Source organism: Mustelus asterias, chromosome 20, assembly GCF_964213995.1.
Source record: "Mustelus asterias chromosome 20, sMusAst1.hap1.1, whole genome shotgun sequence".
Lineage (NCBI taxonomy): Eukaryota > Metazoa > Chordata > Chondrichthyes > Carcharhiniformes > Triakidae > Mustelus > Mustelus asterias.
In genome coordinates, this window is record NC_135820.1 from 20,964,854 (window position 1) to 20,978,931 (window position 14,078).

Genomic DNA, 14,078 nt, shown 5'->3' on the forward strand with positions numbered 1-14,078 from the left:
CCACTTGGGTCACTGTCTGTGCACAGTCTGCATGTTCTCTCTGTGTCTGCATGGGTTTCCTCCGGGTGCTCTGGTTTCCTTCCACAGTCTGAAAGAAACTGGTTAGGTGTATTGGCCATGCTAAATTCTCCCTCAGTGTACCCGAACAGATGTCTGAGTGTGGAGACTATGGGATTTTCACAATAACTTTATTGCAGTGTTAATGTAAGCCTACTTTGACACTAATAAATAAACTTAAACTATTATATTCCATCTGCCAAGTTTTTGCCTTATCTCTTAACATGTCTATATTCCTCGGTAGACTCTTTGTCATCCTCATCTGTTCCACCTATTTTTGTGTCATCCACAAACTTGGCAATAGTCCATTTATTTCCCTCATTCAAGTCATTAATATATATTGCAAATAATTGTGGCCCCAGCACTGATCCCTGTGGCACTGCACTAGTTACAGGTTGCCATCCGAAAAATCATAGAAATCATAGAAATAGAAATTTCTATGATTTTCTGAGATTTCTGAGATTTTCCGCCATCAGACTGTCCCCATCAAACATTCCCAGGACAGGTACAGCACGGGGTTAGATACAGAGTAAAGCTCCCTCTACACTGTCCCCATCAAACACTCCCAGGACAGGTACAGCACGGGGTTAGATACAGAGTAAAGCTCCCTCTACACTGTCCCCATCAAACACTCCCAGGACAGGTACAGCACGGCGTTAGATACAGAGTAAAGCTCCCTCTACACTGTCCCCATCAAACACTCCCAGGACAGGTACAGCACAAGTACAGCCTTATAAAGTATTGACTGGATATCAGAATTGGTGTAACAGTGAAAACCTAAAAGAGTTCATCTGAAATCCTGGCTCTGCATAGGATTAGATATCCGCAGCATGGGATTAGATATAGAGAAAAATGCCCCTCTTATTCCAAGTCTGTCTTCTATCAGTTAGCCAACCCTCTATCCATGCTAATGTACTATCCTCAACTCCATGGGCTATTATCTTAGGTAGCCATTTGTATGACACCTTATTGAATGCTTTCTGTAAATCCAAATATATTACATCCATTGGTTCCCCATTATCTATCCTGCTCATTACCATCTCAAAGAATTCTAATAAATTTGTTAGACATAATTTCCCCGGCGTGTGTTTCCTCCGGATGCTCCAGTTTCTTCCCACACTCCAAAGATGTGCAGGTTAGTTGGACTGGGCATGCTAAATTGCCCCTTAATGCCCTAAGGTGATGAGGTTACATGGATTAGCCATGGTAACGGGGTTATGGGGATAGGGTGGGGAATGGGTCTGGTTAGGGAGCTCTTTCAGATTCAGTACAGACTCGGGGGGAGAGAGGCAGAGCTCCAAACTAGGAAATGGAGTTTAGAATGGCACCCAATACATTGGCTTCAGTCTTCCAATATTTAATTGGAGGAAATTTCCGTTCAGCCAGTACCTGATGTTCGATAAGCAATCTGATAATTTAGTAACAGTGGGGAAATTGAGAGATGTGGTGGTGAGGTTAATCAATGCATGCGAGACTAATGGTGGGAATAACACAAATTGCAGACTATCTCAAATCTTCTTGCAGATCCTTCGGGAAACGTGTGTCCTAGCTGAGAATCACTGAAGTACACTGTCCACATCAAACACTCCCAGGACAGGTACAGCACGGGGTTAGATACAGAGTAAAGCTCCCTCCACACTGTCCACATCAAACACTCCCAGGACAGGTACAGCATGGGGTTAGATACAGAGTAAAGCTCCCTCTATACTGTCCACATCAAACACTCCCAGGACAGGTACAGCATGGGGTTAGATACAGAGTAAAGCTCCCTCTATACTGTCCACATCAAACACTCACAGGACAGGTACAGCATGGGGTTAGATACAGAGTAAAATTCCCTCTGCACTGTTCTCATCAAACACTCACAGGACAGGCACAGCATGGGATTAGATATAGAGTAAAGCTCCCTCTACACTGTCCCCATCAAACATTCCCAGGACAGGTACAGCACGGGGTTAGATACAGAGTAAAGCTCCCTCTACACTGCCCACATCAAACACTCACAGGACAGGTACAGCATGGGGTTAGATACAGAGTAAAGCTCCCTCTACACTGCCCCCATCAAACACTCCCAGGACAGGTACAGCACGGGGTTAGATATAGAGTAAAGCTCCCTCTACACTGTCCCCATCAAACACTCCCAGGACAGGTACAGCACGGGGTTAGATACAGAGTAAAGCTCCCTCTACACTGTCCCCATCAAACACTCCCAGGACAGGTACAGCACAAGGTTAGATACAGAGTAAAGCTCCCTCTACACTGTCCCCATCAAACACTCCCAGGACAGATACAGCACAAGTACAGCCTTATAAAGTATTGACTGGATATCAGAATTGGTGTAACAGTGAAAACCTAAAAGAGTTCATCTGAAATCCTGGCTCTGCGTTTCAGCTAAAAGTGGAGCAGAAGTTCTGGTCAAACAGTTCCTTTGAAAAGCATGAACTGTGTAGTTTGAAAACTCTCATGGCAATCATCTTGGGGGCAAGAGGGGTGGGGGGGAGGGGGGAATACTGAGGGGAAATCTGTAAACACTAACTTTGTGTGCTAATCAGACCATTGTAGCTTCAAACAGACTTTGTCACCAAGTTAATCTTAAAACCTGTGTGCAATTGTTAAGCTCAAGGACTAAAGGAGCATTGTATTATAATCCATTTTTTCATGCTTAATAAATGTTTCTTCTTGTTTTTAAAGCTAATTAGCAATCCTGTGACTCTGTTCCTCCACGTTTGATGAAAACAGTAAAAGTTCTGGGATACGATCTTACTGGTCGTTTACTGCTGCAGTGAGGTTGGAGAATTTGGTGCCCAGCCAAATCTCTGTTTACTGTAGCGGGATAGGAAAATCCCGCTGGCATGAATGGCTGTACCATTCCGACCACAGTCTTTTGAGCCAAGGTTCAATTCTGGGATCTTCCTGTCAAGTTATAACATCAACTGGGATTTTTAAAACATATTCTGCTTTTCTATTATTTCAAACAGTGTGGATAGTTTCACACTTTCCCTCTCATTTAACCTGTCTATATCTCTGTTGTCTCTTTATATCCTCCCCATAGCTTATCTTTCCACTTAGATTTGCATAATCAGCAAACTTAGATGCATTACTGTCTTTCTCATCATCCACATCATTAATATAGATTGTAAATAGCAGAGGCCCCAGCACTGATTATTGCAGCATTCCACTATGCATTACCTGTCGAAGATGCCCCATTTATCCGCTCTGCTGTCTATCTATTTACCAATCCTTTATCAATGCGAATAAAATGCCCACAGCTCCATGAGTCCTTATCTTGCCTATTAACCTTCTGTGTGGCATCTTGTTGATTGCCTTTTGGAAATCCAGGTATAATACATCTACTAGTTCCCCATTATCTAACCTCTTAGATACATCCTTAAAAAATGAATAACTTTCTCAAACAGGATTTCCCTTTAGTAAAACCATGTTCACTTTTTCTAATTATATGGTCATAATCTTCCAGTCTTCTCTACACTCAGGGGAGGTACAGGAGGGCTGGAGAATTGCAAATATTACACTTTTGTTCAATCACAGACCAGTCAATTTATCTTCGATGGTGGGAAAGTTTGCAGGAATGGTGCTAAGAATTGGTGCTAAGTTTGCAGATGATACAAAGATATGTAGAGGGACAGGTAGTATTGAGGAAGCAGAGGGGCTGCAGAAGAACTTGGACAGGTTAGGAGAGTGGGCAAAGAAGTGGCAGATGGAATACAATGTGGAAAAGTGTGAGGTTATGCACTTTGGAAGGTGCAATGGAGGCATAGACTATTTTCTAAATGGGAAAATGCTTAGGAAATCAGAAACACAAAGGGACTTGGGAGTCATTGTTCAAGATTCTCTTAAGGTTAATGTGCAGGTTCAGCCAGCAGTTAGGAAGGCAAATGCAATGTTAGTATTCATGTCGAGAGCGCTAGAATACAAGAACAGGGATGTACTTCTGAGGCTGTATAAGGCTCTGGTCAGACCCCATTTGAAGTATTGTGAACAGTTTTGGGCCCCATATCTAAAGAAGGATGTGCTGGCCTTGGAAAAGGTCCAGAGGAGGTTCACAAGAATGATCCCTGGACTGAAGAGCTTGTCGTATGAGGAACGGTTGAGGACTCTGGGTCTGTACTCATTGGAATTTAGAAGGATGAGGGGGGAACTTATTGAAACTTACAGGATACTGCGAGGCCTGGATAGAGTGGACGTGGAGAGGATGTTTCCACAAGTAGGAAAAACTAGAACCAGAGGGCACAACCTCAGGCTAAAGGGACGATCCTTTAAAACAGAGATGAGGAGGAATTTCTTCAGCCAGAGAGTGGTGAATCTGTGGAACTCTTTGGCGCAGAAGGCTGTGAAGGCCAGGTCATTGAATGTCTTTAAGATAGAGATTGATAGGTTCTTGATTAATAAGGGGATTAGGGGTTATGAGAAAAAGGCAGGAAAATGGGGATGAGAAAAATATCAGCCATGATTGAATGGCGGAGCAGACTCGATGGGCCGACTGGCCTAATTCTGCTCCTGTGTCTAATGGTCTTGTGGAAAGGTTCTAAAGACAATTAGTAATCCTGAGATCCAGGGTAATGTGCTGGGGTCCCAGGTTCAAATCCCACTACCGCAAATGGTGAAATTTGAATTCAATAAAAATCGGGAATTAAAAGCCCATGATGTCCATTGTCGATTTTCATAAAAACCCATCTGATTCGCTAACGTCCTTTAGGGAAGGAAATCTGCCGTCTTTATCTGGTCGAGCCTACATGTTAGACTTCAGACCCACAGCAACGTGGTTGACTCTGAAATGGCCAAACAAGTCATTCAGTTTTATCAAAACACTAGAAAATCATTAAGGAATGAAACCGGACAGACTACCCAGGATCAAATTAGGCATTGGGAACAACAACTGCAAACCCAGCCCTGCCAACCCTGCAAAGTCATCCTTACTAATACCTGGGGGTTTGTGCCAAAATTGGCAGAGCTGTCTCACAGATTAGTCAAGCAACAGCCTGATGTAGTCATACTCACGGAATCATATCTTACAAGTAATGTCCCAGACACCATCATCACTATTCCTGAGTATGTCCTGAGTCACTGGCAGGATAGACCCAGCAGAGGTGGCGGAACAGTGGTATACAGTCAGGAGGGAGTTGCCCTGGGAGTCCTCAACATTGGCCCTGGACCTCATGAAGTCTTGTAGCATCAGGTCAAACATGGGCAAGGAAACCTCCTGCTGATTACCATGTACTCTACCCCTTCAGCTGATGAATCCCCCATTCAGCAGCAGAATTGTGCTCCCCCAAAATCTGTAACCTCATGTCTTGGCATATCCTCCACTCTACCATTACCACCAAGCCAGGGGAAAAACCCTGGGTCAATGTAGAGTGCAGTAGGGCATGCCAGGAGAAACACCAGGGATACCTAAAAATGAGGTGTCAACCTGGTGAAGCCACAACATTAGGACTACCTAGAAGCATGGAAACATAGAAGCTTGGAACAAGAGTAGACCATTCAACCCTTTGAGCCTGCTCCTCCATTCAATATGATCAAGGCTGCTCCTCTACCTCAATGCCACAGTCCTGCTTTCTACCTATACTCCTTGATGCTATTAAAATGGTTGAGAATTCCACAGGTTCACTACCTTTTGAGTGAAGAAATGTTTCCTCATCTCCGTTCTAAATGGTCTATCCCGTATTCTGAGAGTGTGACCCCTGGCTCTAGATTTCCCAGTAAGAAGTTTAACAACACCAGGTTAAAGTCCAACAGGTTTATTTTGTAGCAAAAGCCACAAGATTTTGCTACCAAATAAACCTATTGGACTTTAACCTGGTGTTGTTAAACTTCTTACTGTGTTTACCCCAGTCCAACGCCGGGAAGGGAAAGTCAGGGAACCAAGAGGTGAAGGAATCAGTGGGAAGCGTAGCTGTTTAGGATTACAAAAAATCACGAAAAGACAGCGCTCAGGAGAGGTTACGATAGTCCCCATCTCACAAAATATGACACAGTGTCTGGAAAGGCTCAGTAAACCAAGGTCCACCACACTACGAAAACAAAAAGGGACGGTCAATAGGGAATTAAAGGTGCTATATTTAAATGCCCGCAGTGTCCGGAACAAGGTAGATGAGCTTGTGGCCCAGATTGTGACTGGCAGGTATGATGTGGTAGGCATCACAGAGACGTGGTTGCAGGGGGTTCAGGACTGGCAGTTAAACATCCAGGGATTCACAACCTATCGAAAAGAGAGAGAGGTGGGTAGAGGGGGCGGGGTTGCCTTGTTAATTGGAAATGAAATTAAATCAATAGCACTAAACGACATAGGGTCAGACGATGTGGAGTCTGTGTGGGTAGAGTTGAGGAACCACAAAGGCAAAAAAACCATAATGGGAGTTATGTACAGGCCTCCTGACAGTGGTCAGGACCAGGGGCACAAAATGCACCACGAAATAGAAAGGGCATGTCAGAAAGGCAAGGTCACAGTGATCATGGAGGATTTCAATATGCAGGTGGACTGGGTAAATAATGTTGCCAGTGGACCCAAAGAAAGGGAATTCATTGAATGTTTACAGGATGGCTTTTTGGAACAGCTTGTGATGGAGCCCACGAGGGAACAGGCTATTCTGGACTTAGTGTTATGTAATGAGCCAGACGTGATAAAAGATCTTAAAGTAAGGGAACACTTAGGAAGCAGTGATCATAATATGGTAGAATTCAGTCTGCAATTTGAAAGAAGGAAGGCAGAATCAGATGTGAAGGTTCTACAGTTAAATAAAGGTAATTACAGGCGCATGAGGGAGGAACTGACAAAAATCGACTGGAAGCAGAGCCTAGTGGGAAAGACAGTAGAACAGCAATGGCAGGAGTTTCTGGGAGTAATTGAGGACACAGTGCAGAGGTTCATCCCAAACAAAAGAAAGGTTATCAGAGGGGGGATTAGGCAGCCATGGCTGACAAAGGAAGTCAGGGAATGCATCAAGGCAAAAGAGAGAGCCTATAATGTGGCAAAGAGTAGTGGGAAGTCAGAAGATTGGGAAGGCTATAAAAACAAACAGAGGATAACAAAGAGAGAAATAAGGAAGGAGAGGATCAAATATGAAGGTAGGCTAGCCAGTAACATTAGGAATGATAATAAAAGTTTCTTTAAATACATTAAAAACAAACGGGAGGCAAAAGTAGACATTGGGCCGCTCCAAAATGACGCTGGTAATCTAGTGATGGGAGACAAGGAAATAGCTGAGGAACTTAATAAGTACTTTGCGTCAGTCTTCACAGTAGAAGACATGAGTAATATCCCAACAATTCAGGAAAGTCAGGGGGCAGAGTTGAATATGGTTGCCATCACAAAGGAGAAAGTGCTAGAGAAACTAAAAGGTCTGAAAATTGATAAATCTCCGGGCCCAGATGGGCTACATCCTAGAGTTCTAAAGGAGATAGCTGAAGAAATAGTGGAGGCGTTAGTTATGATCTTTCAAAAGTCACTGGAGTCAGGGAAAGTCCCAGAGGATTGGAAAATAGCTGTTGTAACCCCACTGTTCAAGAAGGGAACAAGAAAAAAGATGGAAAATTATAGGCCAATTAGCCTAACCTCAGTTGTTGGCAAAATTCTAGAATCCATCGTTAAGGATGAGATTTCTAAATTCTTGGAAGTGCAGGGTCGGATTAGGACAAGTCAGCATGGATTTAGTAAGGGGAGGTCGTGCCTGACAAACCTGTTAGAGTTCTTTGAAGAGATAACAAATAGGTTAGACCAAGGAGAGCCAATGGATGTTATCTATCTTGACTTCCAAAAGGCCTTTGACGAGGTGCCTCACGGGAGACTGCTGAGTAAAATAAGGGCCCATGGTATTCGAGGCAAGGTACTAACATGGATTGACGATTGGCTGTCAGACAGAAGGCAGAGAGTTGGGATAAAAGGTTCTTTCTCAGAATGGCAACCGGTGACAAGTGGTGTCCCGCAGGGTTCAGTGTTGGGGCCACAGCTGTTCTCTTTATATATTAACGATCTAGATGACGGGACTGGGGGCATTCTGGCCAAGTTTGCCGATGATACAAAGATAGGTGGAGGGGCAGGTACTATTGAGGAGGTGGGGAGGCTGTAGAAAGATTTAGACAGTTTAGGAGAGTGGTCCAAGAAGTGGCTGATGAAATTCAACGTGGGCAAGTGCGAGGTCTTGCACTTTGGAAAAAAGAATAGAGGCATGGACTATTTTCTAAACGGTGACAAAATTCACAATGCTAAAGTGCAAAGGGACTTGGGAGTCCTAGTCCAGGATTCTCTAAAGGTAAACTTGCAGGTTGAGTCCGTAATTAAGAAAGCAAATGTAATGTTGTCATTTATCTCAAGAGGCTTGGAATACAAAAGCAGGGATGTACTTCTGAGGCTTTTTAAAGCACTGGTTAGGCCCCATTTGGAGTACTGTGAGCAATTTTGGGCCCCACACCTCAGGAAGGACATACTGGCACTGGAGCGGGTCCAGCGGAGATTCACACGGATGATCCCAGGAATGGTAGGCCTGACATACGATGAACGTCTGAGGATCGTGGGATTATATTCATTGGAGTTTAGGAGGTTGAGGGGAGATCTAATAGAAACTTACAAGATAATGAACGGCTTAGATAGGATGGACGTAGGGAAGTTGTTTCCATTAGCAGGGGAGACTAGGACGCGGGGGCACAGCCTTAGAATAAAAGGGAGTCACTTTAGAACAGAGATGAGGAGAAATTTCTTCAACCAGAGAGTGGTAGGTCTGTGGAATTCATTGCCACAGAAGGCTGTGGAGGCCGAGACGTTGAGCGTCTTCAAGACAGAAATTGATAAATTCTTGATTTCTCGAGGAATTAAGGGCTATGGGGAGAGAGCGGGTAAATGGAGTTGAAATCAACCATGATTGAATGGTGGAGTGGACTCGATGGGCCGAATGGCCTTACTTCCGCTCCTATGTCTTATGGTCTTATGGTCTTATGGCATCTCCACATCTAGATTTCCCAACCAGGGAAAGCATCCTCCCAGCTTCTAGTCTGTTCAGCCCTGTTAGAATTTTATACATTTCAAGTAGATCTCCTCTCATCCTTCTCAACTCGAGTGAATACATGGAAACATAGAAGATAGGAGCAGGAGGACACCATTTGGCCCTTCGAGCCTGCTCTGCCATTCATTACGATCATGGCTGATCGTCCAACTTGATAGCCTAATCCTGCTTTCTCCCCCTAACCTTTAGAAACATAGAAATACAGGCCAAGTCAAACCAATCTCTTCTCATAGGACAGTTCCGCCAACACCAGTATCAGCCTAGTAAACCTTGGCTGCACTCCCTCTATGGCAAGTATGCCCTTTCTTAGGTAGGGAGTCCAAAACATGCTCCAGCTGTGACACTTTACCTGTCCTGCCATCCTTTATGTGTTTTAATTAACTGCTTAATTATTTTGTTCAATGAATTGTTTCCCTTTTTTATATATTTTATTAACTTTGTCACCAGTTCATATACTATTTTAAACCTTAGGAATGGGATAGACCTTAACCTCTTACCAGATACACATCAATCAATGAGCTTCCACCCCTTGGGTAGGGTAAGAACTAATCCCTGACAGGCCTATATCTAGCTACTCTGCAGCTAAAGAATTAGCCCCAGGTACAGAACAGGTTAAGGTAGTTTCTTTATTTAACTAACTTCAACTTCTCTCTCCAAAACATCATTAAATCATGCTTTACATGCAGGAACGTTATCGAGTATGATTACGGTGGCACAGTGCCTCACAGTGCCAAGGACCTGAGTTTGATTCCTGGTTTGGGTCACTGTCTGTGTGGCGTCTGCACGTTCTCCCCTTGTCTGCATGGGTTTCCTCCGGGTGCTCCAGTTCCTCCCACAGTCCGAAAGATGTGCTGGTTAGGGTGCATTGGCCATGCTAAATTCTCCCTCAGTGTACCCGAACAGGCGCCGGAGTGTGGCAACTCGGGGATTTTCACAGTAACTTCATTGCAGTGTTAACGTAAGCCTACTTGTGACACTAATAAATAAATTAGTGTTAAAGGAAGGGGGTCGAATGGCTCCCTTCTTTACCTTCTCCTCATTTAAACAAGATTACACTTGGTAATTCAGTAAGTAGTTACCTATTTACACACTGTGATCATTAAAAAACCAATAGGGCAGGTTCTGGCTTTCTGGAGTTTAACAAAGAAGGTTGTTAGTTTTAATACAATTAAACCAATCTCAGTACAATAATAATATATTCTGACTTCTGCATGCACGCACATGCACAAATAAACATAAAGTCCCCATAGTCTCAGATGACCATAGGTTGCTCACCTTTGGGGGGGCAGGGAGAGCTGACTGGATTTAACCTGAGGATTATCACATCTAAGGTGAGGGGCCTTCATGAATAACCACAGCTGGTACGGAAATTGAACCCACTCTGTTGGCGTCGCTCTGCATCATAACCAACAGATTACAGGATAGGGGAGGATAGATTGAAGTCTGAAAGATAAAAGAATTTCACGGTTTGTAACTTGGAGTTTCTCCTGGCTCCAGGTTGAATTCAATGGCCTTGATGTTTGCAGTTTAAAGGTGTAGATGCCTGAGTTGGTTGTTCTCCTGGAAGCACACTGTGGAGTTGAGTTCTTCCTTTAAAATCTCTACTGCAGAATGGAGGCACAGAGTGGAATCTTGTTGAGGTGTTGGGTGTCACGCCTGCCAGCTAAAGAGCCAGCGGGAAACCCACGTTACCTCTTTTTGGGAAAGCCTGCCAAAATAAACACCAATCAGGCAGTGGTGAGGTCAACTTCCTTTTCCAGTCAAGACCCAGGGGCAGCATGGTAGCACAGTGGTTAGCACTGCTGTCTCACAGCGCCAGGGACCCAGATTCAATTCTCGGCTTCGAGTCATGTCTGCATGGAGTTTGCACATTCTCCCCATGTCTGTGTGGGTTTCCTTCCGGTTTCCTCCCAGAATCCTAAAATGTGCAGGTTAGGTGGATTGGCCATGATAAATTGAGCCTAGTGTCAGGGATTAGCAGGGTAAATATGTGGGGTTGCGGGAGTGGGGCCTGGGTGGGATTGTGGTCAATGCAGATTTGATGGGCCGAATGGCCTCCTTCTGCACTGTAGGAATTCTATGATCTACTGAGAGCTACTGACCAATCAGCCTCTTGCAGCTCTTTTGCTCAGCAGCGCCACTGTGGTGGCTGTGGCTGTTGTTGGAAGGGCAGGCACCTGAGTCCTAGCATCATGGAGTGACCCTGTAATGAGTGGGGAGAGTGGGTTGGGTTTCCCCTGGTGGGTGGGGTGGGGGGGGGAGGGAAGCAGTGCTGGGCTCAGTGCTCCCCACTTCCCGATGTCCAGTCAGTCAATCAGGCAAAGGTAGCCTTTGATCGAGGGGGCAACCACCCTCCCCAGGAAGTGATAAGCTGGTTACATGGTTTTAGCTGCTGTGCACTCTGCATGGTGACAGGCCCGCCTACAGCTAAGTTAATACCACTGGCGGAAGGATGAGGCCCTTAAGTGGTCATTAATTGGCCTCTGAAGGGCATCAGTAGGTGGCAGGTGAGAAGGTCGACTATGGTCGTCCTGCCCAGAACTTAATTCTGGTGAAGATGGGAAGGTGGCAGGTATTCTAGTACACTGTCATCTCTCTGGTTACCTGCCCTTCCCAACTGCAAGCTCACACCTACGAGAACACAAAGTTCCGCCCAAAATCAGAATAGTAGATAAGGTCCAAATTTGTTAGAGAGGGAACCAAACTAAAAGTCTTGACTAGTGATATGATATCTTTCTAACTGCCAGAAAATCAAATTAAATTATTCCAATTTCACTCAATTAGCTCAAGGTCTTTTGTACAAGCAATTAACCTTTGAATGGTCTGTCTGCAACTGTTGAATATTGTCAGTGATTTCCACAAATATCTTGTCAATAGGGCAGGAAGGAAGTTCTGTAGAAGCCCCCAGGTTGGGGGTGGGTGTCATTGTCTTTGATGAGTGTGTCGACTTGCCAGGATTGGAATGTGGAATATATATTATCATGTAAATTAGTGTCAGCCATCTTGATGAAATAATTTTTGTCTTTTTCAAAAAAATTCACCTTTTCTGTATGATAGTTGATCCTGATAGTTGATCCTCTATCTCAGCTCCATACTCCCCAAAACTCTTGATGATTTAGAGTCTAGGGGTGGAATTCTACCATCCCACCTGCCATGGGATTTATAGCAGGTGGGACAGGGACCATGCAAAGATCCATTGACCTTGGGCAGGATTTTCCAGCTTTGGGGTTTACGAGGCCGGAAATTCCGCCCTAAAAGTCTATCTAATTCCTTCTATATTCAGTGACTTGGCCTCCACAGCCTTCTGTGTTAGAGAATTCCATGGGTTCATCAACCTGCCATCCCTTGGCATCAGGATGTCCAGCCTAGCTGTTACCTCCTGGTCAAGGAGACTTAGGCCATCATCCGAGAAGCAGGGGTTGGCAAATGCCCACCGGACCTCCCCTGCCACCTCCCATGGCTGCCAGGTGCTGAGGCCATCACCATATAAATGTCCAGTTGCAGCACTCGATTTACGCTCCCTTATCTCCCAGACACCTCCTGGCACCATTCATGGAGCTGACTCTGCATGTTTCACACCACCCGTTGAGTTCCCATTGGACCCAGCACCCGACACAATCCCACCCCTGCCCACACAGAGTCCCAATCAGGTGGGCCTTTGACCACCCAGTGTAATATTGTGTTGAAAATGTGATCTTGGACAGGAGCAGGTTCTGGCTGCGTCGACCTCGGGCACATGCTGAGGGAGAAATTCAGGCCCAGGACTTGATTGCCAAGGAAGGGTGGCATGATGGCACAGTGGTTAGCACTGCTACCTCACAACACCAGAGACCCGGGTTCAATTCCGGCCTCGGGTCACTGTCTGTGTGGAGTTTGCACATTCTCCCTGTGTCTGCGTGGGTTTCCTCCGGGTGCTCCGGTTTCCTCCCACAGTCCAAAATTGTGCGGGTTAAGTGGATTGGCCATGCTAAATTGTCTGTTAATGTCAGGGGGACTAGCAGGGTAAATATGTGGGGTTGTGGGAATAGGGCCTGGATGGGATTGTGGTCGGTGCAGACTCGATGGGCTGAACGGCCTCCTTCTGCACTGTAGGGATTCTATGATGGTAGTTCATAAGGTTGAATATCAACTTGTAACTCCTTCCATCACACAGCAATGGCAGGCAGTAAGAACAAGAGAGATTCGTGGTCAGAATGTGATGGAAAGAGCGTTGGAGCCTCCACCATCACTGTCCATAGCTCCAGGTCACAACATGCACATACATGGTGTGTGTTGCCATGGCAACTCTTCTCCTTGGGTGAGCCAGTGGCTCAGTTGGCTGGACAGTTGGTGTGGATCAGATTTGTGCCAAGCCCGTTCTGGCTGGCGTGGATTTGGGACCTGCCTTCTTGTCCTATTTGGAGGTTATGTTGATGTGTTTCAGATCTGCCTTGGAGCAGAGAATTGTAGATAAGAATCCTGTGCGTCTGGTCTGTGTGAATCTTTGGGCTGATTTCTAGAAAGTACTCAATATTTCCCCAGGATTTTATACACATACTAAACTGACCCGCTGTTCCATCGAGTCTGCCCCACGCTTCTCCTTAATCCAAACCCAGCTTCCAGGATTGGCAAGATAAAATAAAAAACTTGGGGCCAACAACAACTTGAATTTTTATAGCACCATCAATGTACTAAATGCACGGCCACCAATGGTGGAACAATGAAACTCAAGTTTATGCAAGAGGATTGAAGGAGCACAGAGGGTTGTAAGGATGGTGGAGGTTATAGAGAGAGGAAGAAATAACGTGGAAATTTCCTGTCCAAGCCTGCAGATAATGGAAAGCAGCCCAGGATATCAATGACCTCGGGTCATCCATAAAGACACTTCCCTTCTTCATGAGGTGAACACTGTCCCAGCCAGGAGCAGGTTCATCTCCCTCAGGATGGTGAACCCACACCCACTGCACCAGCCAAATCTTGACACAATACCACAGTTTTCCAGCTATCTAAAATCAATATATTAAAAAT